Here is a 24,943-nt window from a genome sequence, read left to right on the forward strand (position 1 = left end):
GTGACTCATAATGGGTGGGTATTATCATCACCTTGGGTGACACATAATGGCAGTATTATCCTTGACATCTTAATGTGCATCTCGGGGTAACACATAATAAGAGGACATTATCTCCACCTTGAAGTGCATCTCGAATTGACAGATAATGTGGTTATTAAAATCACCACCTTGAAGTGTATCTCAGGGTGGCACATACTTAATTTATTTTATATTCTTTTATTTATGCTTTGTTGACCGGGCTAGTTCCACTAAGCTAGTGGCTTCTTTTTTGGGGAACAACAGAGGTGGTATTTATGGGACCCTATCAGCATCTCAAATTCTGACAATATCGAATTTGATATTGTCACATCGAGAATGCCGAAAGGGCAGAACATTGAATGGGTAAACGGAAATCTCCGTAAGGGGAGATTTCCATTTACCTCAATGTAGTGTGGCATCTGAGTTGGTATATTTAAGTAGTGGGGGTTGTGAGGGGGCACAGCCCTCCTGCCTGCACACTTTAGTTTTTTTTGGGGGGGGTTATTTTTTTTATTGGCATTCGAAAATGTAATAGGTAAATCATTTCAGTTCGACATTTAGTGATTCGACCTATTACATTTTCGAAATGCTAATATAGACCCGTATTTATACTACTAGAGGAAATTTGGCCAGGGTATTGGGGAACTTCTCTACTATTTTCAGTAGGTGCCATGGGATGTTTTACATCCACTTGAGCTACCACAAGCAGATGGGACCTCAGTTTAACTTCTCATCCAAAGGACAGCACAGTCAGGTGTGCAGGACCCCTTTGCATTGCACTCCAGTGTCAGCAATAATCTGCCTGGTGTGGGAATAGAACCAACAGCCTTCTTCAGTAAATGTGAGTGTGCTACCTGTTGTGCTACTGGCAAAGCTAATTTCAGAAGTACATATATACCGCTAAATACATAATGGGAATGTTATCACTTCCACCTTGGAATGCATGTTGTGGTGATACATAATAGGGTGTATTATCATTGCTACCATGAAGTACATCACAGGAAGATACATAATGAGGAGTATTATCTTTGCCACATGATGAGGCCAAAAGGGTGACACCTAATGGTGGTATTATCACAGCATAATTAGGTTCAAAGTGAGACACATAATGGGTGGGTGTCATCCTAGTCACCATGAAGTACATCTATGGGTGACACATAATGATGACATTATCATTGTCACCTCTAAGTTGATCTCTACCATCTGTCACCGTTCCACCCTGAGTGACAGTTAATGAGACAGTATTAGCATTGCCACTTGATGAGGACCAAAGTGCGGTGCATATGTGGGGGGTAATACCATTGCCAGCTCAAAATGCATCACAAGGTGACATGTAATGAGGGGTATTAATGCTAAATGATGAGGTCTGAGGAGATGTGCATAATGGAAGGTAGTATTGTCACCACTTATAAGTACATCAAGGATGACATCTAATGGAGGGTATTACTACCACCTTCTGATGGGGTCCAAAGGGTGGCGCGTAGTGGGGGATATTATCATCATCACCTTGCCACCTTGATGTGCATTACAGGGTGACATGTAAAAAGGGTATTAGCACTGCCATCTTATGGGGTCAAATGGGGTGATGTGCAATTGGGGTATTATTATCTCTACCTCAAAGTGCATCCCTAGGTGATACATAGTGGGGGGGTATAACATCTGATGATACCTGAGATGTTGGTGTATAATGGTAGTATTATCATTGCCAACGTGAAGTGCCATTCTGGGTGACATAGAATGGAGGGGCATTACACCTGTACCTGATGAGGTCTGAGGGGGTGTTGCATAATGTGGGGTATTACTATCATCATCAGCTTAAAGCTCATCTTAGAGTGACATGCAATGTGGGTGTATTAGCACCACTACCTGATGTGGTCTGAGGGTGTGGTGCATGCAGGTTATAGATATCACCTCCTCGAAGTGCATATAGCAGTGTCCCATAATGGTGGTGTATTAGCACTGCCACCTGATAAGGTCCAAATGATGGTGCATAATGGGGCTATTAACTTTGCCACCTTGAAGTGTACCCTAGGGTGACGCATAATGTGGGATATTAGCACTGCCACCTGATGAGATGTGAGGAGCAATGTGTAATGGTGGGGTATGATCATCATCACCTCAAAGTGCATCCCTGGGTGAAAGGTGTTGGGGTAGTATTAACACTACTACCTTATGAGGACCAAAGGGTGGTGCACTGAAGGTCACATCCCTAGCTTATGGAAAGTCTCCCATATTATCCCCCTCCATAAAGGTGGACACTCCACTGAACTCTCTAACTACCGCCCCATTGCCCTTATTACTCCTTTGGCAAAGATCATGAAGAAATGCATCCATAGGCAATTACTTGACCACTTAACCCAAAATAACTTTCTTTCCAGCTGTCAACATGGTTTCAGACCTTCACACAGCACTACCACTGCCCTCCTTTCCTTTACTGATTGCATTAACAAAAAACGCAATCATAATAATCTTTCCTCTGCACTATTTATTGACCTGTCTAAAGCATTTGACATGGCAAATCACCAGATTCTCATCAACATACTCAAATCCCTGTCATTAGATGCACCTTCCATAAAATGGTTCTAGTCCTACCTAGATAAAAGACAACAGGCTGTACTATGGCACAAGACTCTATCTTCCCTCCTGCCCGTTACCCTTGATGTCCCTCAAGGGTCCATCCTAGGACCTCTCCTTTTCTCCATATGTATTAATGACCTTCATCTAGCCATCCCCCAAGCCACATACATACAATATGCTTATGACCCCACACTGATATGCTCAGCCAAATCCACCCCTGAACTTCACTCTCTTACCCAGAAGGTATTTAACACAGTTGAACAATGGTTTACACAGCGTTGCCTTCTCCTGAACCCCAAAAAAACTAAACTCCTCCTCTTCAATCCTACCCACATGTCCTCTCCTTTTGATTTCTCAGTTACATCGACCAATGGTACTATTATATCACCAGACCCAACCACCAAACTACTGGGTATCACCATTGACAACAATCTGAACTTTGACATCCATATCAACAATACTATAAAAACTGTCAACAAAAAACTTGGCTCTCTCTATATGATTAAACCCTTCCTTTCACCTACAGCCAAAACAACTATAGCTCACACTCATCTAATCTCCACACTCATCTATGCCTCACCAATTTTACTAAGCTATCTAAAAATAACCTCATCAAATTGGAAATGTCCTGCAATAACATTGTCAGATTTGCTACAGGCAACCCATTTAGAACCCACCATTGCATTAATATAAAGCAGCCAGGATGGCTTGAACTACAAAACCTGATTAAATTCCACCAACTAACCATTGCCCATAACAACCTTTATAAACCTTCCAATGCTCCTATTCTATCTACCTTCATCAACCCCTATAAAAATCTGAAGTCCTTACGGTCATCACACAAGCTTCTTGTACACACCTCTAAACCTAATAACAAGGCTGGGGACTCTCTCTTCTCCAATGCTGTTGGAAAATCCTGGAATCTTCTCCCCAGTGACCTTTCCTTACTTCCCTCTTTATCACTCTTCAAAAACAGACTGAAAATTTTCCTCAGAACACACTGGTTATGCCCCTGTACTAAACCTGACTAGTCATCTATCACTTCAGACTTGGCTCTGCCTACCCCATACTACTCATGAACTGTTATACCTTCCTTATTGACTATAAATACCATCTCCCTCTAAATTACACTATTTCCAACTTCTGTGGATACGTATTATTGAGGGAATTCTGTATTAAATATAATTGACCTGCCTTCTTTTTTTATTTTTTTATTATGTATTGTACCTGTATGTTGTATTGTACCTGCGTTTTGCACTGTTATGATTTTTGTCCTTGCTGAATATTCTGTATTAACCTGTAATATGCATTGTATATATGACTGTTGCTGTTATTTGTTGTTTTATAATTTTCTGTCTTGGAGCTTATCTCCCCGGGCCTCTACTGAAAATGGACATATATCCAGTTAGACTAGCCTGGTCAACAAATGTAAAATAATAATAATAAGTATTATTGTTGCCACCTCAAAGTGCACCAGGTGGTGACACATAATGGGGGTTATTAGGACCACCACCTGAAAAGGTCTGAAAGGTGGTGCATAATGGGAATATTATCACTGCCACCTTGAAGTGCATCCAGGATTGACATGTAATGGGGCATAGAGCACCACCATCTGATAAAGTAAGGGGAGTGATGCCTAATGGGGGTATTATCATTGTTACCTCAAACTGCTTACAGGGTGACATGCAATGGAGGGTAAAAGCACTGCAACCTGATGAGATCCAATAGGGTGATGTTTAATGGGAGTCTTATCATCTCCTTCTCAAAATGTATCCAGGTGTGACATGTTGTGGGGAGGTGCTAGCACTGCCAGCTGATGAGGTCTGATGAAGTAGTGCATAATGGGGGCATTATTATCATCACCTCAAAGTGCATACTTCAGTGAGATGCAATGGGGGGCACTAGCACTGCCATCTGGTGAGCTCCAAGATGGATGGATGCAGTGTGTAATGAGTGAGTATTATCATAACAACTTCAAAGGGTAAACAAAAATCACACATAATGGGGGTATTAACAGTGCCCTCAATTGACATCTGAGGTGTTGGTGCATACAGGGGTGTTATTATCACTGGCACCTCAAAGTGCATCCAGGGCTGACATGCTATGGGGTTATTAGCACCACTACCTGATTAGGTCTGAATTGAGGTACATAGTGGGGAGGTATTATCATCATCATCACAAAGTGCATACAGGTGTGGTACATAATGGGGGTATTTGCTTTGCTACCTGAAGTCTGAGGGTGATGTATAATGGTAGGATTGTTTTTTTCCACCTTAAACTTGCATCCCAGTGTGACATTTAATGAGATGTATCAGCACCATCATCTGATGAAGTCTGGAGATGGTGTATAATGGGGGTATTATCATCATCAGCTTGAAGTGCATTCCCTGCTGATACATAGTGGGAGGAATTAGCATTACCTGATGATGTCCCAGAGGGGTAATGTGCAATGAGGCATATTATCATCACCATTTAGATGATGTACTTGGGCTTATTAGCACCGTCACTTGATAAGATTTGAAGAGTGGTACATAATGGGGATATTATCATTGCTACCGTGAGGTGCATCCTGGGTATTAGTGTCAGTGATGCAACAGGTAACACACTTGCCTTTGATGCAGAAGGGCTGTGGGTTCTATTCCCACACCAGGTAAATGGATTGCTGACTCTGCATTGCAGTATAAGGAAGGTTGCGCTTTTCTGAGTGTGTCATTCTTTGGATGAAATTTTAAACCGAGGCCCCATCTGCCTAATCTGGTGGTAGCTCAGGTGGATGTAAAAGATCCCACAGCACCTAGGGATGCTTGTTTGTATTCTATTCATGACTAATTTACACAAATATATATTTACATATTTTTATATGTTTTTATCCTTTTTTACAACAATCTTTACTTGGTCCCGATTCATTTTTCTGCAACTATCATTTTATTATTTTTATAACTGTTGGAAAAATATTTTCCATTAAAAATAATCTTATTAAGTCTTTCCTTCCAAATAACCTATGTAACATAAAATATTTTATTATTTACAATTTATTTTCTTTTTTAATATTCTTATAATATGAAGAACATATCATATCCTTATTTACTTCTTTTTCTTTTATATGTTCAAAAAACTTTCTTCACACAAATTCTTCCATAATGTTCTTACTCTTTTCATGTCAAAAATGCATGTTCTGCTACTTCTTCTTCCTTACAATACATGCAATTTTTTTCATTTCTCTTTTTATATGGTATTTAATTTACAACGGGAAGTTTATTTATACTTAATCTCTTTAAGAAATCATGGCATTCCACCCAATTTTACACCATTTCTTTCTTTCTTCTATATATTTTATTTGCTTTTTTTTTGAAAAATTTCTCATAGATTAAAACAAAAATGTCTGATCCATTATCTTTTAAAACTATAATTTCATTCTTTCCTTTACCTCATCAATCTTTATCTTCCATATTTTCATTTTATTCTAGTTAATTTTATATTTCATCATGATGTTCCATTTTCTTTGTTTTATTTGATGTAATTTCTTCCCACATATCCTCGTATTAATAATTAAACATTTTTACACCAATTTCTATTTATCCCTCATCCATATTAATACTGTATATAATGTCAAAGATACTCAAAATATGATTGGGTTTATTAAACCTAAACCACTATCCTCTTTACTAAGTATAATACTCCTGTTTTCACTGGATTCATTCTAGAACCCCATATGAAAGAAAAAAAAATATTTCCATTACATCCTTTTCATACATTTTTGGAATCATAAAAATACTTATTCAGTATGCCATTTTACTTATCAACACACAACCAAATTTAATTTTTTATATGATAATTTATGTTTTCCACAATAAACATAATTCTATCAGATTTTCCCATTGTCGTTTCTTTATTTCCTGATTACTAAATTCTATTCATAATACTGTTATCTCAGTTAAATATACTGTATACCTGCTAATTTATTCTTGCTTCCTAATCCTTTATGTTTTCCTTTATTGAGATCCATTCCTAGTACTGTTCATAATTCTGTTAAATATTTAATAAACATTTCTATCCATATTTTCATTTTATTCTAGTTAATTTTATATTTCATCATGATGTTCCATTTTCTTTGTTTTATTTGATGTCATTTCTTCCCACATATCCTCGTATTAATAATTAAACATTTTTACACCAATTTCTATTTATCCCTCATCCATATTAATACTGTATATAATGTCAAAGATACTCAAAATATGATTGGGTTTATTAAACCTAAACCACTATCCTCTTTACTAAGTATAATACTCCTGTTTTCACTGGATTCATTCTAGAACCCCATATGAAAGAAAAAAAAATATTTCCATTACATCCTTTTCATACATTTTTGGAATCATAAAAATACTTATTCATAATGCCATTTTACTTATCAACACACAACCAAATTTATTTTTTTATATGATAATTTATGTTTTCCACAATAAACATAATTCTATCAGATTTTCCACTTGTCGTTTCTTTATTTCCTGATTACTAAATTCTATTCATAATACTGTTATCTCAGTTAAATATACTGTATACCTGCTATTTTATTCTTGCTTCCTAGTCCTTTATGTTTTCCTTTATTGAGATCCATTCCTAGTACTGTTCATAATTCTGTTAAATATTTAATAAACATGTATATCCAAAATAAATTATTTGTTATGATTATATCATCTGCATATGTCATTATTATCAGAATTTCTACACACTTTTTTCATTACACATTCTGCCTTTTTCATTTCACCCTTTATTTCACTAACTATTAAGTTCACAATGAAAGCAAACAGAACACTACTCATTGGATATCCTCATCTAATTCAATTATTCATTTATATTTCTTTACTTAACCATCCATTAATTAATATCCTCACTTTGTTACTCTTATAAGCAGTCATACATATCTTTTATTTTTTACTGATTGTTATTATACATAGATTTCCATAACACTTCATGTTCTAGTGTGTCAAAAGTTTTATTAACATTGCCTACTATCAATTTTACATCTTGTCCTTCTTTCATAAAATCATCTACTTCCCTTATAATCGTTAGATGTTCTTGACAGCCTCTTCTTTTAATACCGAATAGACTTTCTTCTAATATGGTCTGTATTTTACTGTCCATCCTCTTGTGTATAATCTTCATAAATATCTTATAGTCAGTATTATTTAATGATATTGGCTTCTAATTTTTTAATTTCTTCTTTATTCCCTTTTTTCCATAAGAATTTTAAAATTCCACTGCAAATTTCTTTATACTTAAAGCCCTCTTCCTTCCATTCATTCAAAACTTTTACAAAATTGGTATTTGCTAATCCCATAATTTTTTATACATTTCATAACTAATCCCAAATGGACCTGCACCAAATCTTTGTTAACTTGTTTAATTACTTTTTCTAATTCAGTTACTGTAATCTTCTTTTCAAATTCTTTATTTGTTAAATCTGTATTTTTTAACTTATCAGCCCTTTTGAATTTCTCTCTTTCCCTTCTTTTTATACATATATTTTACATATTCCATCAGTTTCCTTAATGTGTGCTTGTTTTTTCTTAATTTCTCCATTTTTATTCTTCATTTGTCTTGTAATACTATTTTTCCCTTTTAATATTTTTCCTAAATATGCTGATACTTTTTCTTTTTTCCATTGTAAGAAATATCTTTGCTTTAATAATAAACTTTTAATTTTTCTCAATTTCTTCCATATATTTCTTTTTCTTTTTCATATAATTCTATTGTATTATTTTCCTAGATTTCCAAAATCTCTACCATATACAACTGCATAGTCTTCTTTCTGTCTTTCTTTTATTCATTTCCCAAATATAAGTACATTTCTTTGCACTTCTTTTTAAATACTATCCACTACTCAGTCCAATTTTTTTATAAAATGGTATCATTGTTAAATGCTCGTTCCATAATTGTGAAATTTCATCTTCTCTATTACCTTCTATATTCCATTCTTTTTCATTTATTCTTTTTATTGCTTTTCCCATTTTAATGTATTCTTTATTTTCTTTGATCCATATTGCTAGATTATCTGAAAATCCTGTTATTACTACGTCTTCTTCTATTATATTTAGTTCATCTGATATTATAAAATAATCATTATGTGTTTAAACATAATTTTATATCTCCATGCTTTTTCTTTTCATAAAACTAGCTTTCCACATTTCAATGCTTCCTTCATTTTTGTATATCCTTTCCATTTTTCTTTTTCCTTTATCTTAAATCACAATTAAAATTCCCTGTTTTTATCAATTTCATGTGCACTATAACGTAATCTAACATTTGTTAAAATAAGTTTTCTCTTTCTTTAACTATTACATATGCATATACTGCTATAATTCTTTAGACTTTTTCCTGCCATGTAATAGTTAATTCTCTTCACTAGTTAAATCAAAATCTTGCCTAATATGTTAATTGTTTTTCTGCATCAAATTGCAATCTCAGAGCAATGTTCATTTGCTAAATTCCATACTATATGTCCATTCCACAAATCCTCTGTCTGTAATATTTCTTCTTTTGTTAAAAATCTTATGTCTTCCAGTACAATTATATCTACATCCCAAGTCTTACAGCATTTTATTATTTCTATTCTCCTAGTCACACATATAAGACTATTTACATTTATTGATAGTACTCTTAGGTTATGCCTTCCTCTGTTTTTTAATCTGCCAAGTGTTATTTATTTTTCTCCCCTTCCTTCCTTTCTTCTTTTTTATACAGTCCCTTTCTTCCTTTTACATTTAAACCTTTGGATTTTCTTTTTCTATATTTAATTTTTTTTTGCCTATAGAAGTTTTCTTTTTAACAACTGTTTAATTTATATCTTCTTCACCACTAAATTCTGAAATTTCTTCCACATCTCTATGTGGTTCTTTTTCACTGACTTCCTTCACTTTTGTCTCTTTTATTTCTTCTTTTTGTTTTATCTTATATTATTATTTTCCTGCAGCTTTAGTTACTTCAATTTTCTTTTCATTTTCTTTTTCTATTGCTTTACAATCCATTGCTAAATGTCCTTTCTGTTTACCTTTATAATACTCCAACTCACAAACTTTTGCCCTATGCCCCATTTTCCACACATGTAACACCATCTTTTTTCACAAGTATTCACAAAGTGCTCTTCTTTTCCACATAAATAACATGTTATTTGCCCCAATACTTTACCAAATCTTGATTCCCTAAAACATTTATAACACTTGGTATATATATATATATATATATATATATATATATATATATATATATATATAATCTTATCATTTTCCATTTTCAAAATGACATTGTTGTCCCATTCCCCAGTCCATAAACCCCTGTCATCATATAGTTTTACAATGTCCGACAATTCTTTACAAATGTCCTTCAAATGCATTTTAATGTCTCTTTATCTTAGTATGGAATTATATGTGTAACTTTTTCTTCATTTCTCTAAAACAGTCTTTGTCACATGTTCGTTCCATGGATTTTCATTTTTTCCTTTTCTCAAGCTCACTGATAAAATTTTCCATGCTTTGCACAGTCTCAAAAATAATGTCAAAAAGTTTGTTTATTTATAAGAATAAATGCTCTTACCTCTTGCATTGTAATGCCCAGAGGTAAAATAACAGTGTCCCATACCTCATATTGTTTAATGCCTCTTCATATTTATTTTGCTGTCTTGCCACTAATTTCTTTTTAACTTCTCCTTTTCATCTTTCTTCTCTTTCAGGGCACTAGTCACTGTCTCTGCATGTCTTCTTTTTATTCGCCTTGTTCTCCTCCATGATTTCTACTGTCTCCTCCCCTCTTATCTTCTCAATTTTATCTCCACGTGTCACTTCACAGCTGTTCTAGGGTTCACTCTGGTTTGTCATTTCATTCAAAATATCATCCTGCAACCTTTCCAATTTCAGCGTTGAAATAATACTCTCCCCCGTCCCACTTTTTGATTCTGCAAATAAATTTTGTTGAAAAATAATCTCCAAATCCATCTCCATACAATCCCTTGAGCCAGCATTCACATCTGCTCCCTCACGTCGGGATTCCCTAGGGTGCACCATCCTCCCAGCTGCCACTGTGCTAGGTTCATAGGTGTTTACTAGGCTAACAACCACAAGGGCCTTTTTAAGCCTAGTCATGCATCCCAAATCTCTGACAAGTTCTTATATCCTTGATAAATATAAGCAGGGGCTTGGGAGATGAACTTTTACAAGCAAGGGCCTGGGAGATGAACCATTTACAGGCTACTAGTGTCCATTAGAGACATAGGTGCGAAACCAGGGATGAATTTCCCGTTCCTCATCCAATCGTCTAAGTTACACTTGAAATGGGTTAGGGAGGAACTCTGGTTCACATGGATGGGGAGCCTATTCCAGAGATGGGGTAGTCTCTGGGATATGTACTTGTCTGTCCAGCAGGTCCTATTTATATCACAGGCAAGGTTTAATTCTTTAGAATGGGTAAATCTGGTGCTGTTTGCTTTGTGGATATGCAGAAGGTCCAGAGTGGGGTCTGACAATGCCTTATATACCAGGCATAGATCTCCAATCAACAACCTGTAGGAGACAGATACAGGAATAGGACCCTGAGGCGGTCTGCATAGGACATTTTATTTATTTGAAATTTGTTAACTGGGTTAGTCTGACTGGGCAGATGCCTGTTTTCAGCAGAGAACCGATGAGAAAAGCTCCAAATAGAAAGTTAAGTATAGTAAGCATTGAACAAATTTCCATAAAAGAAGTAACGTTTTGTCATATGCATAGTCAAAAAAGTATTATACAAACTTTGTAAAAGAACATTTAAGCGGAAATATGTCTTTAACAAATTAACATATGAAAGATACAATTTAGTGTTGTATTTAGTTAGAAAGAGAATTATGCAAATCATTGAGAAAAAAAAATATTAAGCAGAGATATGTCACAGATTATCAGCTAATACATCAGTGCAATAGAAAGGCAGAAAATAGCATAAAAAGAATATGGTCAGCATGGGAGTGGAAGTCAGTGAAAAGATAGTGAAGTAGAAATAAGATAGAAGATGTAAGCAAAGCTGTTTACAGTTACAAGGAGCCCTATTAGTAATATAGAAAGAGCTAGAGAAATGGATAGTGGAGAGAGAGAGAGAGGAGATACAATAATGAGAAAAAGCCTGTGAAGGTTCAATTCTGAAGTTAGATGGATTAGTAAATCTTGCAGAGCCACAGCCTTATGGAGAGTAAAGGGAAATGGCCTTTGAGGGTTCAACAATGAATCAGATATATTAGTAAATCCTACAGAGTCACAGAATTATAATGAGTAAGCATTCTGGGCAGGAGAGTGCGGAGGCAGAGGAGGTAGAACAATTATATTGGATCAGGATCAGTATGGCAGCAGCTCCAGCAGTTTAGCAGATACTCTTTTAATGCTTGTTTGAAACAGTTTGAGTTATGAAGTGAACAAATAGAGAGAAGTTTGTTCCAATCAGAGGTGATCAGAGGTGACTGAGTGATTATAAAGTAGTTTGCCAATGGATTTATTGGGTTTGTGAATTTGAAGGAGATTTTGATCAGAGCTGCATAGTTCACAGTTAGGAATATAGGGAGTGATAAGAGTAGGACAGGATAGGGGATGGTGAAAGATAAAATGAGTCAGGTGTAGCTGAGGCATAAGTAGTTAGTGATGAAATTCTTGCCAGTGGAGTGTTTTTAGAAAAAGGCAGTGGTGTGAGCGAAATGGGAGACTGCTGGCAAATCAAGCTATTTTATTGTGAGTTCAAGTTTAGGCAAAAGATTCTTTTGGAGGTTTGTTAGGATTGGAGCAGCATATAATAGGGTAGGAAGTAGGTATGTCTGCACTAGGGACAGTTTAGATTCTTCTGTAAGAAAGGTTTTGTTTTTATAAAGAAGTCCAAGTTTTTGGTGGGTCTTTTTGATGCAGTTATTGGTGTTAATGTCAAATTTTAGTTCATTGTCAATGAAAACCCCAAGTAGTTTAGTGTGGGGTTCAACCTTAAGTATAGCATTATTTAGAGAGGAAACTGAGAAGGTGGATTTGTGGTGTTGCAGAGACTTGGGGAGAAAGAGGAGGAGTTTTGTTTTGCTAGGGTTAAATATAAGTTGGTTGGTTGAGAGCCATTTTTCAACAGAGTACAAAGAATCTTGGGTGAGGGTGTGCAGATGAGTTAGATTGTCAGAAGTAGAAATAATTGTAGAGTAATCAGCATATTGTATTAGTGAGGAGTGTGAACAAGATTGGTAGAAATTATTAGTAAAGATGTTGAATAACAGGGGTCCTAGGATGGATCTTTTGGGGACTCTGGGTTGAATGGAGAGGAATGGGAAAGTTGCAGAGAGCCATTTAACAGATTGTAATCTATTTGATAGATAACTAGAGAACCAACCGAGAATAGAGGTGGAAAGATTAAGGTCAGCAAGTTTGGAGGGAAGAAGGTTGTGGGAGACAGTGTCAAAGGCTTTAGAGAGGTTGAGGAATAGGCATGAGACTAATTTGTTATTGTCAAGAGATGTAGAGATGGAATGGGTAAAAGATACTAGTGCAGTGGGTATGCCGTGATGAGGATAAAACTGTGTTGTATAGAGGTAAGGAGATTTTCTTGGATGAGATGAGTAATGAGCTGATTATGAATGCACTTTTCAAGAATTTTAGAGAGGTGAGATAGAATAGCAATGGGCCTGAAATTAGAGGGGTCAGTGGAGTTACCTCCTTTATGTAGGGGAATAACATATAATTTCTTCCAGATATCAGGGACAAGATTTTCCTGAAATGACCTATTGATAAGTATGGAGATGGGACAGGCAATGGAAGAAGCTATGAATATGAGGTAGAGAGGTGGCAAGTTATCAGCAGATGGTGAGCATGGTTTAAGTTTACTGAGGAGTGATTTGATATAAGAAGTGGGGATAGGCTTAACAGAAAAGCAAGGTATATTGCAGGGTGTAGGTAGGTATCTGGGTAGGTATTAGTGTCTGTCTTTGTTAATGTCTGTATGGAGTCTATGAAGAGGGTGTTCAGAAGTGTGGCAGTCTCAAGGGGAGGGCAGTTTGGATAGGGATGTGGTGCAGATGGGTTCCCTGGGTGTAAGAGCTTACTGATGGTACTCCAAACTTTTGGGGGGTTAGAATGTTTTTTTCTGTGGATTGAGGTAGAATGTTTTTTGTCAAGATTTATTTGTTTTTAGTTAAATTATGAAGTTCTCTATAGAGTTGGAGATTGGAAGGAGGTTTTAGTTTATGCCAGGTTTTCCAAGCACAGCCTGTCTTGTGCATGAAGGTGAGAGTTTCTTTACTTATCCAGGATGCAAAGTTGAATTAAACTCTAATTTTCCTGATGGTGGCCAAGGAATTGAGAGTGTTAAGGAAGATGCTGTTGAATTTTAGAGCAGCTTCTTCAAGGAAGAGGTCAAATAGGAATCACCATTTAATGGAGGAGAGTATTTGATTTACATCAAGGTTAAAGTTTGATAGGTTGCGACAGTCTCTATATATGTGTGATTTAGATAACTGGGGGGAATGCCACTGGATGGAAGTAGGGAGATAATCACTAAGTGAGACAGGAAGTATAGAGGGATTATGTTAGTGGTCAGGGTGGGAGGTGAGAATCGAGTCAAGCGTAGTGCAAGTATTGGATTGTTGCTTAATACAAGTAGGTGAGGTGATGAGTTGAGAAAAGTCATATAGGTTAATGCTAGCACTGGGAGAGTTAGAGGACAAATTATTCCAATCTATGTTAACAGCACCTAATATTATTTTTTTTTCAATTGTTCAAATTACAGTTGACTATGATGATTTCAACAGGTAAAAACATGGTGAAATATAAGGTAGGGGGTGGAGGTAGAGATGTTCTGAGTAACGTATAGCTATGTCTCCCCCTTTTTTCTTGGATCTGTGCTGTTGGAAGATACTGCAGCCATTTTACTTACACCTTGTATTCTTTTACTGAGAAACCTCTGTGGATGTTCCAGTTGTTGGATATACCTGGTTAGGTACATACCAAAGGGGGTATTGTACTCAATGATGGGTCTGATGAATGATGAATACAGTGGAACAATGACTTCCTTGAACCTAGATACCATACCTTTGTTTATAAGTTGCACAACATAGAATGATTTCCTCACTACTGTAGACACATGATGGTCAAAGGCTATATTATTGTCTATGTGTGTCTCCAAGTCCCTGACTACTGGGTCAGTGCTTAGGGGTGCGTTGTCAATATGATAGCTACCAGGAGTGGATGACTTCCCAAATGATACTATTATGCATTTCTTGGCACTTAGTTTTAGTCCATGGCTCTGACACCAGTTGTTTTCTGTGTCAGCCCTTCCTGGAGAACATTTGTGTCAGTGTGGGATTCAAAGACTCCTAATTTTCACTTATTTGTAAATTTAGTCAGCCAGAGGCCAGTGACATTGGCTTTGACTTCAGAGAAGTAAATGCCAAAAAGGAATGGTCCCAAGACTGATCCTTGAGGGACTCCATTAATGACTGGCCTCTTTGTAGAGGTAGACTTCCCAGTTCTAACTTCCTGGGTCCTGTCTATGAACCAGTTGGCTATCCAATTGGTGACATAAGGGTTTGTAGCTAATCTCTTAAGTTATCAACAATGCCCGAGTGGGGTATTGTGTCAAATGGCTTGGCCAGGTCAAGGTAGGCAGTGTGAACCATTTTGCCCTCATCCATTGCTTTGGTGACCTTCTTAAAGAAGTCTATCAAGTTTAATAGGCATGACCTACCATTTACGAAACCAGATAGGGTTGGGTACAGTGTCTTATGGGTCTGTAGTTTCCAGGGTCTGTAAATGACACACCTTTGTGCAGAGTGATGAATGCTACTGTTCTCCATTCAAGGGGCATGAAGCCTGTTTGAGGCTACAGTTAAATGGCAATTTCAGATGGCCTGATAGATCATGTTTCATGCTATATATGAGGCATCCTGGCATATTGTCTGGGCCCACTGATGTAGTGTTCTTGGCCTTAGAGAGAGCATTAATGTCCTGTTCCCTAGTGATAGCAGATAGCAGAGGGAGTTATATTTGATGGTATTCCCTGAGGGAAGGTTCAGGGGAAGAGAGGGATAAAGCTGGAGCTGAATTTGTTGGCCAATAGGTTTGCTATATCTTCTAGCTCAGTATAGATGGTTCTATTTACAATGAGCTTTGCACACAATTGTGTACTGCCTTTGAGGTTATGGATGTAGCTAAAGAATGTCTTGTGGTTGTCCTTGGCCTAGGAGGTCAAATTTACCTCAGATTTGGCTTTGGTAGACTTTATTTGTCCTTTGAGTTGTTTGTTTAGTTTGATGAGAGTGATTTTATCCTGCTGAGTGCTGCACCTCCTAATTTTGCCATCATTTTCTTCCTTCTGTTATACAGGCACCAGGGTGGCTTGTTTTTTTAAGTTAGTTCTATACTTTCTCTTGTTGGGCACTACTGCCTCTATGCATCTATTAACATGCTTGTATAGGGTATCTGTGAACAGTTCTGCATAGGCAGTAGTGCTCTCAGGGTTTATGGGGTCTAACAATTTTGCCAGTTTATCATTTAATAGCAGGAAGTTAGCCTTAGAGTAGTTTCTGAATATTCCAGTGTTAGCTGAGGGTCCATGTTTTATTTTTACTTCAAGGGAGACCATTTTGTGGTCCGGCCTTACCAAAGAAAACATTACACTAGGAGCCGTGCAGTACTCTCCCATATTAGTAAGGACCATATCCAGTATGGTTGCACCCCTTGTTGGTGTATTGACAATCTGGTCCAGGGAGTTTGTGTTTACAAAATCCAGGAATCTCTGTGCCTGTGCATTTGGTGTCATATAGGATTCCAGTTAATAGGGAGTAATTAAAGTTGCCCATGAATATGGTATTAGGTTGGATGGTGACTGTTTCCAATAAGTTTAAATATGTGGTATGGGTTTCTTGGGTCATAGATGGGGACCTATAGCTTGCAAGGAAGTGGCATTGGATTTTGCCTGAGGTGATTTGAAGCTGGAGAAGCTCAAGTGCATTGTCCTGTTTGAGACCTGAGGTATATTTATTTTTGATGTAAATCGAGACACTTCCATCTTTAGTCCCTGGAGTTTTTTGTTGAGACACCTAGCACTGAGCAGTAATACCTTTAGACTTTTTTGGTTTTGATTTGCTATGTCGAAGAACTTTCATTTTGGCATTACCTATAAAAAGACACTATGGGAGGACAATGTTTTAGCTAATATTCGAAAGTCTAGAGGGGAGAGATGCAGACCATCCCTGGCAAAGCAGTGTAGTCTGTTGTCCATCTCCTTCCATGCTGACAAATATTGCCCCCCCCTTAGAATGACACTAGAAACTAAGCCAATTATTAAAGTCAGTCATCTTTTTTCGTATTGTGGCATCGTCCTTGGAAAAGGTAAAATGCTGCTCAATGCTAGGTGCATACCAGCCTGGGACACATACTCCAGAGCTCCATGATGTCTCTCTTCATATAGTCTAGGGAGGTATATCTTAGGTCATTTAACCCACATGGACTATGACTGAGTCATACTGGTACTTGTGATCCAATGACCTAAGTGCATGCATAATGTGACGGATCCTAGCCCCTGATAAGCAACTGACTGTGACTTTCTCCTTACTCAGCCTACTGAGAGGGACATCACTGTGTCTCACAATGGAGTCTCCAATGACCAGAATGCTGGATTGTGTGGTGGCTTGCCTTCTGGGCTTATAATTAGATGTTCCATGAGATGTGGCTGATGTGATGTGGTGTTGTTTAGAAAGAGTGCATTCAGCGATGCTGAGGGTATATGTTATGTGTACTTCATCTAGGAGGTCTTTGGGGTTTAGGAAGATTACATTTAAGTGCCTCAGCATATGTGGGTCTATGTGTCTGCTTTGAATTGTGTGTGATGGGTGTAGCATGTGTACTACTGAGAACATTATTGACATTAGGAGTACTTTTGTGTGAGAGCTTTGCCTCCAGTGACATTGTGTAAATACATCTCACATAACATATCAGTTTGAGAATTAACTGGTTATCAGTAAATATGAGGCAATTTCTACATTGCCTCAGGATGCCCATATCCACCAAGCTTTTTTTATTGATTAGACAATTGTAGTGAGAATATAAAGCAATGTCAGGATTATCCAGTTTGCAACTCTAGGGTCAGTGCTTGTCACTGTAAACTAGTTGCCCTAGGTATTGATTAAATTTTTATTGTGATTTTTACAGGAATAAAATGTCACTCAAGGTGTCTGTGTCTCTACAAGGCACTGCCAAACACTTGAGGGGAAACTAATAAGTAGACCCAGATGATTTGTGGATAAAGGACTTAAGCAGATATTCTGAAGAAGTTAGAAATAAATCAAGCAGTACTTACTGAAAAGAAAGAATTAGCTTGTCAAGAATGATAAAAAGAGCAGAGTCACATGAATGGCTACTGTCTGGCTACTGCTAGTGCTGGTCTCACCACAGCTTCACAATGCTGGGACACAATCTCCTTTGGTTCTTCTCTCACCAGAGGCAAAACATTAGCACCAATTCCAAGATGAGAAAAAGGCCACAACTTGTTTGATCCATAGTCTTGTCCCAGATGATGCAAGGGTCTCTAGTTTTGTTGTAGCCTTTTCATGGTAGATGCCTTGAATAGCAATGAGAACAATCAAGCACAGACTCTCGTTGCCCAGCAAGAAACAGTTAGGAGTAAATATACTCTGCTCCTTCTGTCACATGGAGCAAAACATAAGCTCAAATTCCAAGCTGGTACCACAGTCCCCTGGAAATAATGTCCTTGTGCTCCTTCTCTCACCAGGAGCAAAACAGGAGCACTAATCCCAAAATGACTACTGAGAGGTAGAATGTGGGCACTCCTATAACTGGTGGAGTAGATGTTGCAGATTTTAAAGTTAAGATGGAAAAATTGATTGATATCTTTAGAGCTGCAGTGTTTACTAAGCAGTTAGGTATAAATGATGGTGCAACTTAATCTTTATAAATCCAAGCAGAGGGCCACTAATTTTAAAAGAGAAAGATAGATTGGAAAGGGGAGGGCACTTTGTATTCTGGTTCTATGGAATACAGTGAGATGGCCAATAAATTTAAACCATTGAAGGGGAGTGATTACACAAAATGATAATTTTGTGCTTACTCACAACAGCTAATGAAAAGGCAGAGGGGAGGAGATATGTGGTCAAATGAGCATAAGGGGCAGGCAACTAGAAAGATATTTGAGTTTAAAAACAGAACAGTGCCAGGGTGGGAGAGTGGAGAAAACTTAATTTCTGTGTGACTCACAAGAGACACAGCCGTGGTCTCTTTCCTAGTTTAAATATGCAGTTAAAAACAATGCAAGTAAAACACGGTGTAAAGAAAACAAATCACAGTATACAAAACAGAAGAAGGCAATAAAGTAATAAAAAATATAAGAAAGCAAAAACAAACTAACCTTTCCCTCACAGCAAATTGTGGTAGAGTCTGGGTAAACTAGGGTAATAGTGTTTTTTTCAGGGAAGATCTGAGGTGATATTTATACTATTAGGGGACATTTGGCCAGGCTATCAGGGGACTTCCCTTACTCTGTTATGGTAATTGCTATGAGTATTTCTGATGAGGTCTGAGGGGTGGTGTACAACTGATTGTTAATGTCATCATGTCTCAAAATCACTGTCACATGATAATGTCAGAATGGTGATTCATAATGGGGGAGTATTATTATCTCCACTGCAATGTATATCATAGGTTAATATGTAATGGGGGTATTAGTGTTGCCACCTGATGAAGTCTGAAGAGTGGTGTGTAGCCACTTGATGAAGTCTGAAGGGTAGTGTGTAATTGGGGACATTATCAACTCCACCTCAAAGGGCTTCCTGTGTGATGCATAATCAGGGTATTAGTGCTGCCACCTCTATGGAGTCCAAAAGGGTGGCACGTAATGAGGGGTATTATCATCTTCACCTCAAAATGCATCCCAGGGTGACACCTAATGGGGGCACTAGCACCATCACCTGATGAGGTCTGAGGAGATCATGTGTAAAGGGGAGCTATTATGATAACCACCTTGAAGTGCAACTCTCTGTGGAAAATTGTAAGAGTCATAACAAGATGATATTCTGCAACCTCCTACAAGGGTCTGTCACCATATCAGTGCACACAGTTGGTGAAGCCCAAAGCTGAGGTGAATAAAACAGCACTAGTGTCAGCAACAGGTCAGATATGAACACATTTAGTAGAAGCACCAAGTTTAATAAACGGATTCAAGTATGGATGACAGAGAAAACATACTGAGTAAAGCCAAAACTCTCTATAAGCTGGCAATCTCACTGGCTTTATAACCAGTGCAGCTGTTAAAGTGAACCAAGGTTAACCTTCTTAGAAGAGATGATAAACAGTCAATGAGAAAATCACTGAGCTTTGGCAGAATTTTCCCTGGATATCAAGGTGGGCATTACTTGAGGAAAAATAGTCTATTTGCTCCTGCCCTAAATGATAGTTAGTTGCATCAGTTGCTTCTTTGTTTGCCTTCTCAAAGAGGGTATGCCTATTGGGTCCATGTGTTCCTTAAATTATTCTCTACATTTTTTGACAATTTCCTCTGTTGAAGTTAGCATTTAAACCTTTGCTGCGAGCAGCCTGAGTAAGTTCTCCCCCACCAGCTATTCTAGATGGTTTACCAGAACCTCTCAAAGGCAAATAAAAGTTATTCTGTATGTTATTACCAAACTCCACTCACACTGTGTCCTTTACTGGCCCATTGGTACATGCCAGTCAGATATGTTTATCTCCCTGTTAGCATTCAGAGTAATTAGTCTATTTCTTTAACTTTATAGCGTCCCTTAGTATTGTTGCCTCTCGATGGGTCTTTGGTTTACATACTGCCAAGACAAGCACTAACATCTTTTGGTTACAGATCTATGCTGCTTCCTTAGCTACTAAACTTCACAACAGAATCTATTAGGACTGTGTGTCCCAAACTCCCCCATTGTATCAGACAAAACCACACTGATACATATCTATCAGTTTTGACAAAATTGTTGACATCATTTTAGCTATGCTGCGGTAGCATTGTCACCTCACAGTAAGACGCTGTCCGGTTCGATTCTCAGCTAGAGCGTCTTCTGCGTGGAGACATGCGTGAATGGGCGTACCTTCGTTGAAGGTTGTGCGCCAGGCCTGGCAAGCCTGTACGTAAAAATCAACTGCCAATCAGTAGCGGACCGGAGTTCCACTGTGGTAATCCCTAACCGGGAAAAGCCGAAAGACACAAACATTGACATAAACACTTTATAATCCTGATTTAAAATTGAAATGTGTCTATATAAAGCTGGCTCTGATTGGGTCTTTACCATCTGTAATTATTACAGCTACCACAACATTTCCGGTAGGATGTTGTTGCTTCTCCTCCTTTTAAAACAGTGTTAAGCAAAACATCATTATCCCAGTTTAAGCAGTGAAGTGGTCCTGCAGTCCTGTCAGCAGTTGCCTATAAATGTTTAAATATTTTTTCTGCACTTACATAGTGAGTTAACTGGATCTACAAAATAGTTTAACTACTATCTAGGTCATATATGTTACAGAGTTAACTGGAATTTACTTCTCTGATCCCTTGTTTAACTGCTAGCCTAATACCTTTGGTACTATATAATAAAATGTCACACCATAGTCACACATAACCTTTCAAATGTACAGAATTTTGCAGAATGCCCAAATTTATGCCTCTTATTTTGTCTGTTCCTCATAAAATTTGTAGTTGTCTGGCAAATCATTGATGATTAAACTCACAAAATAACAACAGACATTTGAGTTTTAGACTTCATATCTTTCAAAAAATATATGTTAATATAACAATTGTTATTCTGTTAACTCCCTAAGTTTGTAAGAGCAAAACTTTCCCTGATTTTGGGCTATTGTCTACTATTATTTTTAGCTTTGTCTGGAATTCTTTTGCTAAATAGTTGAGAGATATGACCACATTTCTCTGTAAGCTATTTTTACCAAAAGAAAAGTTAACTTCTTGGTAAGCACTATGTCAGTAGCCACTGAACCAGTACATGATTTGATTTTTACATTAATTGTGTTTATTTATACTTTATTGATTGGGTTAGCCCAACTAGGTCAATAGCCTCTTTTCAGGGGAAACAGAAGATGTTACTCATGTTGACTATGGAAAATTTGACCATGGCACTGGGCAAGGTCCCCTACTTTTTCATGTTGCTGTTTTGCATCTCAACCACTAGGTGGCACCAGAAGGCTGCTAGGTGACTGAAAAGTAGTGTAAATGAGGAAATTACTGTAATGGAGTTAGGAGTGGATGTCCAATACAAGATTTAATGAATTTCACTGAGCAAAAAGCAAGCTAGAGTAAGGTAGTGTCTCATTTTATGGTTTGGAAACAGAAGAAATGACTGTTTCAATGAGAAAAGCAGCGCCTTTTAGGTGATAAAGGAGTAGAAAACACTGGCATATGTTTAGCTGGTGGAGTAACCATTTTTAAGGGCACACACTAGCAACAGGATATAAAAGAACATCTTATGCTAATGCTGTAAGAACAGGAAGGCAGGCACATGTAACACAAGAAAGTACAGAGCAACAGAATGCGAGTGAGACATGAGAGCGTTGATGTATCTGGGGCTGAGGGCTTCCATGGAATGACTTTTGAAACATTTTTATTAGAAAAATTCAAATCTGCATTAGGGAAGAAGTAAGAGACTATATTGGGGGAAGACTATATCTTTGAATTTTGGACTGCGACTTAAAAAGAAAATGCAAGTAAATTCAGAATTACTGACACAAACATCACAGAAATCTTTTTTTTTTCTTATCTCTTTGTAAAGAAGTGCATTATATAAAAACGTATTTGCTGAATAATGAAATTTGTGGACTGGGGTGGGAAGTGTTAGCAACATTTAATGCGATAGAAGGAAAGACGCAGCATGTTCAAAATGTGCTAAAATGTTAATGGAAGGAAGGGCACTGTGAGATAATGGGACAGCTGTGTGTGTGTGTGTGTGTGTGTGTGTGTGTGTGTGTGTGTGTGTGTGTGTGTGTGTGTGTGTGTGTGTGTGTGTGTGTGTGTGAGAGAGAGTGTGGAGATGAAAGGCATTTAGTACAATATTTTGTGAAAAAAAAGATATATAACCAATGTGGATAGATGGGACAGACAGTTAAATACTGTGAACCAAAGTCTAGTAAATGTAATGCCCAAGGACATTTTTGGTTTTATTGTCCTGTGTTAAAGGAAGAATAAATAGCTGAAGAAAATACTAAAAATAAAAGCAAAGAAAATGAAATAGATAATGTTGTGGAATAAAATATAGAAGAACAATATATAATATATTCTGAATAAATGGAGATAAATATTATGAAAATATGTTAAGGAAAAGAATCTAAATGAACTATTGAGAAGTGATGAAGGATAAGAGAGGGATGTCTGACACAGAAAAAGAGCGAGAACAAAATAATGAGAAGGCAATAGGAGGAAAGATAAGAAGGAAAATAAAAATTGGAAAAAACAAGCAAAGAAAGGAAATGAATAATGTAACGATCGCATGTGTTAATAGTGAACAGTATTAGAATTTATATCAGGGTTAATGGCAAATGAACAGTGTAAGAGGGAATGGCAGAAATTATTTGTTTTATTAGATACAAGATGTCTTAACTATGAGAAAAAGGATAGAACTGATGCCTTTTTGGGAAACAAGATCATATGGCCTCTAGGAAATGAAGAATATTCAAATATAGGGAGTTTGGTAACAAATGAAGAACATTAAAATATTTGATGTTGCAATACTATTAACAGGTAAGATGGTGGTGTGTGATATAAAAAAGGAGAAAGATGTATAAGATTATTTGCAATTAATGCATATACATATATGACAGGCAAGAAAACATTAAATGCATTTTTAAAATATTTTATTATTATTATTATTATTATAGTAGGAGAGTAAGTGTAATTTAAGGAAAGAGAATGTGAAAATGACAGAAGATGTGAAAGTATCGAAGGAAGTTATAAAATGTAGAGGACTGCATACAGGAAAAAAAGAATGGACTTATCAGAGAGGGATATTCAAAACAGAGATAGATTATGTCATATGTTATAAAAGAACAGAAGAAATAGAAGAAGGTGAAGAAATTGCTGAGTTTTCTAATCACAGAGCTGTGTGGGCAAGAATAAATAAGAATAAAGAGATAATAGAGGAAGGAAAGAAAATGATGAATAAAATGGTTACCAGCTGAAGTTATAAGACAGAAGAAATGAATCTGGAAAGTAAAAAATTATGGGAAGGACATATAACAATGAAATAATTTTATGAAAAATGGTTGGTATGATGAGTAGTGTTTAAAGAAAAGTATAAGAAAGTGCTCTTAATTGTAGAAAATAGAATAACATGAAAAATAATAATATAATATATGTAATATAAATAAATAACCAATGAACCTCAAATAGAAATTAAAAAAAAAGAAACAAGATAAGAAAGCTGGAAAGATAGTTGTATGACAAAACAGAATGTAAAAATGTATTATTAAAGCACAGATTTTTCTTGAAAGGTAAGAAAGTGGAGGTGTGACATATCCTTACTCTGGGCCAGCAATCAAAGACACTCAATCCTCACCTGTTACTCTGGTGAAGGACGGTCACTAAGAGCAAGAATGGATTCACAGAGTGTTTTCAGATGCAGCTGTCTGCACCAAGCACAATTTCCCTTAAGAGCACAAAGGGAGCATGCTCCAGACCTGGGGCTGGACTATCTTTCTCTATCCAGGCCCAAACAAAACTCCACACTGACCACTTTGGAGCTCTGTGTCCCGGTTCCCAGTAGCTGACACACACACACTTGGATATTTGAGTTTCACACACACAAATACACACCTAGGAAAAGCTGGCACCAATTTACTACCTGTGCTCCTTTCCGCCCAGACTCTGAGGTAAAATTGCTGCCACCAGTCAGCTACCCTAAGGCTCTTACAAAAGGTATCCAATTATACTGTGTAACATTAACACTAATACAAATGGTAGCGTGTGGCCAAAGCAGCAAGGCTTTCAGAAGTGGCCACAGTGTCACTAAAACAAGCTTAGGTACTCTTAAGATGTTAAAAGTATTCTCTAAAGGACCAATCACAACGAAAGGTATTAAAATATTTAATGGTAAATAATAAAACAGAAATAGGACAGGTGAATACTGAATACAATAAATAACAGAGTTTCTACCACAGAGATACAAAAATAATACAGTTGGATAGTTTTTCACAGATACAGAAAACAATACTAAACTAGTCTCACTAAATGTCCCTGACTGACTAAAGAATGACTTTTCCCTGACTACTTACTAAAGCAAGACAAGCTGATGTGTGCTGAGTGTCTTACCACAGCAAAAGTCAGATGATGCCTCTCTTTG

The sequence above is a fragment of the Protopterus annectens genome, chromosome 8.part0 (genome assembly GCF_019279795.1).
Source record: "Protopterus annectens isolate FY-2018-M chromosome 8.part0, PAN1.0, whole genome shotgun sequence".
In the NCBI taxonomy this organism is placed as follows: domain Eukaryota; kingdom Metazoa; phylum Chordata; order Ceratodontiformes; family Protopteridae; genus Protopterus; species Protopterus annectens.